The sequence below is a fragment of the Stegodyphus dumicola genome, chromosome 11 (genome assembly GCF_044657685.1).
Source record: "Stegodyphus dumicola isolate Sdum_Otavi_A_Nest chromosome 11, ASM4465768v1".
In the NCBI taxonomy this organism is placed as follows: domain Eukaryota; kingdom Metazoa; phylum Arthropoda; class Arachnida; order Araneae; family Eresidae; genus Stegodyphus; species Stegodyphus dumicola.
In genome coordinates, this window is record NC_140778.1 from 56159194 (window position 1) to 56167565 (window position 8372).

Consider the following 8372-nt stretch of genomic DNA (forward strand, 5'->3'; position numbering starts at 1 on the left):
CGGAGTACATCGAGATGAAATACTACATTTAGTAAGGAATTATAAGGCGAATAAAATAAAAATATCTGCCCTGAAGATAAAGATAGTGCTGACAGATCAACTTCCAGTTCATTGCGCGCTGTGATGTCCCCCCCCCCCCGCAGAGGAGCGTGAAATTGATAAACAGATTTCGGAATGATTAGAAAAACAAAGGATATGCCTTTATCCATTTTTTGCAGCAACTCCACTTTTTGTTTGATGGACATCGAAACATGCTTTCGCTTTGTAGATAGATCCTTTGGCAGCTCCATAATCGGAAATTCTGTTTGACATAATCGAAAGTTCAAGCTTATTTTTATAAAATTGCTCTAACAGTATGCAAAAAAAAAAAAAAAAAAAAAAAAAAAAATAAGCCAGATCTAGTTTGAAGATTAAGGAACAAAGCAACATGCAACATTAACTGAAATAGATAATTAGATAATTTTAGCTTAGCTTATATTGTCCGTTATACATTAAACTCGCATGCGTAAACGTATTATGCACATGCGTAAAGGTATTACATGCATGCGTGAACGCCTATGCGTTGACACATGAGCAGAAAGTTTGTAGCTTTGAGGTCCGTTTTATGGGTGTCCGGATTAACAACTTTTGACTGTATAATGTTTCTTAGAAATTATTTTTTATAATTATATGGCATATACCTTATGTACAAATCAAGCATGGCCAAACTGAGACTCGGAATTCATAATTTACTCACGTTATATTCATAATTTACTAACGTTATTTTGCTCTTGAAACAGAATTCGTGTAATAAGATGTCTTTTTAATAATTACTAATTTAATTTTTTGAAATCACGTTGTGTATATAATAATTTCAAACTATGCCTTATTTGCTAATCTCTGATAAGTAAAAACAAAAGGCAAATAGTGCCATATCTGTAACTACTATGTTGATATTACTCTTGAAATGTGTAGTGGTCATCAATATAGCAGAAAAGATAAATGTTTTATATCCTGGTAACACCTGCATTCACAACGTACCTCAAATTGTACTGAAAGCCCTATAAATATTTCTATTGTGATTTGCATTAGGAAAAGCAAAACGTATCTAATGATCCAAATTTCCAACGAATTAGTTGTAATATGATGCAGTAGTGAGGTTTGATCCCTATATTGGCCCTGAAGTGGGCTGAAGGCCCACGTAATAGAAAAAACTAACTATAATTTTCTATAACTCCCAATAGTTTGACAGCTTGCAGTCTCATTGCCCTCTTTTTTTTTTTCATGCTTTTTACTATTACCATGAGGAGATTGCACAGATTAAGAGCAAAGTAAAAATCCATAGTTCTAAATTTTCAAATTACTGCTTTATTTTTACATTACTGTAAACAGCAGTATGTCGCATCTTTTATTTTCAGTTCTTTGACATTAAAATCAGTTTTTTAACTATAACCAAAAAAGGAAAATTGAAAATCTGAAGGAAAAGTATTTATTAGCTTTAAAATGTACAGAAAAGTTTACAATTTGTACATCCAAGGAATATGCTTCCTCGGATACTTAGCAAAAACAGTAACAGTTTAACAGTTATTTTGTACTATTCTGTTATTGGGGGGGGACTGGATTCAGAAATGTATGAACATGTGTTGGTATGCATGTGCTTATATGTGTATTTGTATGCACATATACATTTGTACTTATGCATACTATGAACACATACATGTATACATAAACACATACATACATTTCTGAACCTGATCCTGGTAACAGAACGGTAGCGCTATTTCTTTATTTGTGTAAGTAAGCATTATTGTTGAACTAAGATACTTTTGTCAATTTACTTAAAATACTTCTTTTTTATTGAAAAGCTTTGCTAATTTTGAAACATGATAAGCATCTAATTGTGTTTCTTGAATATTTCTGAATTGTAACATGCAGTTCTTACTGACATGATGTCTGATGACTTTGAAACAGAATTAGCTAGTACAGGAATCGAACGAAGCAAATACAGTCAAAAGTCGTTAATTCGGACACCCATAATCCGGACCTCAAAGCTAAAAACTTTCTGCGCATGCGCCGCGTTGGCACATGCGCACAGGCGTTTTACGCGTGCGCGTAAGACCTTGACTACTGCGCATATGCGTATGCGCAAGTGCAGAATACGTTTTCGCCTGCGCATTTAATGTATAACGGACGGTGTAAGCTAAAATTATCTATTTCAGTTAATGTTAATGATTGCGTTTTTCCTTAATCTTCGAATTGGATCCCGCTTATTATTTTTTGCAGACTGTAAGAGCAATTTTATAAAAGTAAACTTGAACTTTCGATTATGTCAAATAGAATTTCCGATGCTGGAACTTCAGAAGGACCTACAAAACGAAAGTATGTTTCGAAGTCCAACAAACAAAAAATGGAATTGCTGCAAAAAATGGATAAAGGTATGAAGAATGTGACAGAGAGGTTAGTGAAAACGAAAAAATTTCGATTGACAAGTTAGTCGGTATTCTTGGCACAGCAATTAACGGGACTTGAACAGCGGGACTTTGTAACTGAACAAGAAATTGTGTCTGTTTATAGAATTAAAGAGAAAGTATTATCACATAAAATGAAGCAACTTAAACAACTTACATTGAGAGAAATGTTTAATAAAGTAAACAAATAAATATTAAGCTTTTTTTTTTTTTTTTGTTTTGTTTTGTAAATTTTGATACCCTTTAGATCATAATTGTTCTTTATTTCATAAAGTACGGTTTCATATTTTTAATTTTAGAATTTCTGCATGCCATCTTACGAGATTTAAACTGATGATCTATAATCCGGAAAAATCGATAATCCGGAATAGCCGAAGTCCCGACTAGTCCGGATTAACGACTTTTGACTGTATTCTTAAATCTTTGTGAAACTTGTCCAGTCTTTATGAACCAGCATGTGTAAAACACCATTAAACACTAACAGGTGGTTTCTAGAATTGGTTGCATAGTCTGATTTTTACCGTTTTCAACTCTTCTTAATTTTCAGTATCTACTCAACATTTTGTGAATTTGAAAGTTCTGTGCAATTAAACATTTGTCAATTTATTTTTCTTTTTAGCCAAACTAAAGTTGTAAACTGGAAAATGATAATAAAGTGCACAGGTGTTGAGAACATAAATGTTACGGTAGCATGACTAATCCGAGAATACATTGGAAGTACAGTGCTTTATGGACTTTCTTTTTCCTTCCCTTTCACAAAGACCACAAAAATACTTCCTATGTACATATTTTAGATAATATTTATGATGGTAATGTGTTTTTGAATGAATATTAAAGGATATTACTTTGATTCATCAATTATAAAAGTATCTCAAAGGCACGGCTTGAGTTATAATAAATACTATAACATAGATGTATTAAAAATAGTAAAACAACCCATTCTGCCCCATGCATCTCTTTCACCATTGCTAGAAAATCCTTCTCCCCTCTCCAGCTCTTGAAAAATACATATACATTTATTTAGATTCGGACTATGTTTCAACTTGTTTTATAAATGAAACAACAAAAGTGTAGAAAATGTTGATAAGTGTCAAAACTTGAACAGAAGTAGATTTTGATATTCATGAACTAAAACTAAATACTTAACATATAAATAAAAGGCTATACTTAACATATAAATAAAAGGCTGACCATGTTCTTCCCCCTGAAGTCATGAAATTTTCCCTTGGTTCGAAATCCCTGTTGTAGAAGATATATCAAGATAGGGGCAGAAAGAAAATTTTAAAAAAAGTAACATATTTTTCAAAACAAGTTGAATGTTTACCTCACAAAAGCATTCAAGGGATGGCTGCTATGAAATAAATACACTCATGTCCATAAATTAAGGATAATGCAAAATCAGGCAAAGAAAGAGTGAGTGAGTGAGAGATTATGGCGCAAAAACCAAAGATGATTATAGCACGCCAAACACGAGATGGGATGATTACAATTGATGACTTAAAATTCAATAAATTAACAAGTAGACAAATATACCAAATCCAGAGGATGGAGTCATATAAAAACAAATTAAAAGCACATATTAAAATTCAAGACACAGTCTTCAAAACAAATTACATTTGGTAATAAATGCCAGTCTCTTTCAAATAATAAAACAAACCACAATTGACCTCTCTTCCGATTAAACGGTCGAGAGGCAAGTCACAGCTATTAAAATATTTCTGGCGAAGCCTATTAAAACATGGACACTCAATTAAAATATGACGAACAGATAAACAAACATTACAGTTAAAACACGAACAGATAAACAAACATTACAGTTAAAACAAACAGGCTCATTTTCAGCTTTTAAAAGGTAGCTATGTGTCACTCTAGTGTGACCAATTCTGAGGCGAGTCAAAAGAACTTCCTCCTTACGATTTTTGGTTAATTCCCAGTGCTCAACTCTAGGTTTTACATGTCTTAATTTATTTTGAAGCTGAACATCCCAAAGTTGCTGCCATTTTTTTCGGATCTTTTGTTTCACAACACAACAGATGTCTGCAAAAGGGATGAGACGACTGGACAGTTCAACAGCACATTTTGCTGTGATATCTGCCAGCTCATTCCCTTTTATTCCCACATGCCCGGGAACCCAGCAGTACAGGATTTCATATCCACGATTCATTAATTTTATATGTATTTTGAGAATACCCACTATTACTGGATTTTGAGTATTAGGAAAAGCTTCTATTGATTTAAGAGCACTATACGAATCTGTATAAATTATAAACTTTTTGTAGCAGAGCCTTGAGATGTATAAAAGACTATAATATATCGCAGTTAGTTCGGATGTCAAGACAGAGAAAGCATTGTCCAAGCGTCTACCCTCCATGTGGTCTTTAATTACAAATGCCATCCCGACATGATCTTCTGACTTGGACCCATCTGTATAAATTGGAAGATAACTGCTATATTTGTTCCTGTGCTCAGCGAAGAGTTGTCTGTAAATAATCTCGTTAGTGCTTGCCTTCACATGATACTTAAAAACATCAAGAAGCTGAATCTGTGCATTTTCCCAAGGTGGGATTTCAAAATTCTGTACTGCTTGGGGGTGCATATCAGAGAGGGAAAGTTCCTCAATGACAGGGCGAACTCTTAAAAGAAATGTAGGAACACAAGATGGACGTGTTTCAAATAACGCGTTACACACATCATCAAGTAAGCAGAGCTTATTGGGATGTTCAAGTTGGGATAGAATATTAAAATATTGCAGAAGGAACAATTGTTCACGCCTCAGATAAAGTGATGGTTCATTACAGTCAACATACAGGCTCTGGACAGGAGAAGTCCTGAAAGCTCCTGAACAGATCCGTAGAGCTTGATTATGAACAGGATCCAGTTTTAACAATACTGATGACCGGGCGGATCCGTAAACAACTGAGCCATAGTCCAGTCTAGAGCGAATTAGAGCTCTGTAAATGCGAAGCATGGAGCAACGCTCTGCACCCCAGGAGGTGTTCGCCAAGACATTTAGAATATTTAAAACTTCGGTACACTTTTTTCTCAAGTTTAAGACATGAGGAAGGAAAGTCAATTTTCGGTCGAACATCACCCCTAAAAATTTTACTTCCGGTGCAACTGGAATTACAGACTCATGGAGGTATAATTGAGGCTCAGGATGCAGACCTCGCTTTTTACAAAAATGCACGCACACAATCTTCTGTTTTGAAAACGTAAATCCTTGTCTTTTTGCCCATTCCTGGATCCTGTTCAAAGCGATCTGGAGCTGCCTCTCTACATGTCTCATATCCGCACCCCGACAGCTAATTTGTAGATCATCAACATATAAAGATCCTGAAATGGTGGGAGGAAGTTGTTTTAATACAGAATTTATTTTTAGGCTGAACATAGTTACACTAAGCACACAGCCTTGAGGCACACCCTCTTCCTGTTCAAAAATATCTGAAAAAACAGAGCCAATCCTTACTTGAAAAGTCCTAGTATTCAAGAAATTCTGAATGAAAATTGGTAGGTTGCCGCGCAAGCCACTCTCGTGAAGATCGCGAAGTATACCATATCTCCATGCCTTATCATAAGCTTTCTCAATATCAAAGAATACCGAGACTAGGTGACTTCTTCTTACAAAAGCTTTTCGAATGGATGTCTCTAAGAGGAGCATATTATCTACGGTAGTCCTCCCCTTTCGTAAACCACTTTGATAAGGCGATATAATATTATTCTTTTCCAAGAAGTAGACTAGGCGGCTGTTTACCATTCTTTCAAACAGCTTGCATAGGCAACTCGTAAGGGCAATTGGCCGATAGTTGGAGGGATTCCTTGGATCTTTCCCTGGCTTGGCAATAGGAATTACAACAGCTTTCTTCCATGCACTGGGAAAAGTATGCTCTTCCACACTCTATTGTAAAGCGTGAGAAGGGCATTCAGTGACTTATAGGACAGATGCTTTAGCATATCGTAATTCACGCCATCGAGACCCGGAGACGACCTATGTGTCTGTAACAAAGCTCTCTTTAACTTTAGCACAGTAAAATCTCTATTATAAGGCTCAAATTTGGAAGAGTTGAAAGCGATGGGATTTTTTCTCAGAGCGTTGCTTGATAGAAAGAAATGCAGGTGAGTAATTTCGGCTGGAAGAAACGGCAGCAAATGTCTCACCAAAAGTATTAGCAATTTCTTCTATGGGGCTAATCACTCGGCCATCTTTTTCCAAAAAGGAAAGTGAGTGGTCTTTATATATGCCGCATGCTTTTCGAACTCTTTCCCAAACCCGCTTACTCGGCGTAGAGGATGTTATTGACGACACATATAAAATCCAGGAATCCCTCTGGCTCTGCCTTCTTACTTTTCGTGCATTTGCTTTGGCTCTTTTAAAGGCTATGAGGTTTTGCAGGGTAGGATATCTACGAAAAATACCCCATGCTTTTTTCTGTTTTTTCAGTGCTTCATGACAGTCGGGATTCCACCATGGTTTCGTATATTTAAGCATTTTTCCTGATGTTCTAGGAATCGAAAGCATAGCTGCCTGAATAATAGTATTAGTAACAGCTTCCACAGCGTCATCGATATGCACATCTTCTACCATTTCCTCTGTGAGCTCTGCGGAGGAAGAGAAGAGTTCCCAGTCTGCCCTGTCCAGTATAAACCGAGGGAGTCTCGACAGGGGGTTTGCTCCTCTTCGTGCAAGAGATACAAAAATGGGATAATGATCGCTGTTGTACAGGTCATTTCCGACACTAAAAGTGCAAAATGGCAACAGAGATGGTGAACAGATGGCAAGGTCGAGAGCGTGGAATGTCCTTGAAGGCTCATGGAAGTACATTTCCTGCCCATTATTTAGGAGACAAAGGCTATGATCTTCGATCATCTGCTCAATTTGTTTTCCTCGGCAATTTGTATCTTTACTACACCAGAGTGGACTATGGCCGTTAAAATCACCTATTATGATGAAAGGCTCAGGCAGCTGCTCTAAAAGGCCATTTAAATCTTGCTGATCAATATGCTCATTTGGAGGCAAATACAAAGAAACGACTGTAACAACAATATCAAAATTTGTTTGAATAGCGACAACTTGGAGGGATGTCGTCAAAGAAAGCACATTTGAGGGATAATCCAGTGAGGTGAGGAGACCTACACCTCCAGTGGCACGCTCACCTGCAAGGTTATCTTTCCTGACGAAGGAAAACCTCCGAAGTTTTGCCTGTTGTTCTGGTTTTAGATTTGTTTCCTGTACTGCGAAGCATACAGGATGATAAGCATTAATTATGGCTTTGATGTCGAGCAAATTTCGGTGGAAACCGCGACAGTTCCATGAGACGAGGGTGGCCATTATGACTGGTTTTTGTTCTTTCTGTGCTCTTGTTTGGTTTTTCGTGGAAGTAGATGCCTGGGAACTTCTAGACCCTCTTCTACTTCCATACCGTCTGAATCCGCAGATTCAGAAATCATATCGTCAAGAGAGCTATTGCTAGGACTTCTATTTTTATTAATTATTTTGTGACTTTCAGTTTTAGGTTTACTTTGAATGACTGTTTCTTTTTTTTTTGTATTAAATGAGTTGCATTTTCCGTTTTCTTGGTGGATGTGGTTGGTTGGGTTTTATTTGGTTTAGTCTGCGTGCCTATTGATGTTTGAATGGCAATGCTACGTGTTGTTTTAACTGCACTGGCATAAGATTTGTTTGATTGGAGCTGTGTGCTTTGAATTAGTTTTCTGGCTTCAGCATACGAGATGTTCCTGGTAACTTTAAGAGTCTGTACTTCTTTTTCGGATTTCCATTTTGGGCACAGGCGTGAAAATGCTGGGTGCTGACCCTTGCAATTTATACACGAAGGCGCAGCGGTACAATTTTCAGAATCGTGGCCAATCTGTGATCATCGGGTGCATGTGAGGCTGCCACGACAAGTCATCTTAGAATGGCCGAAACGC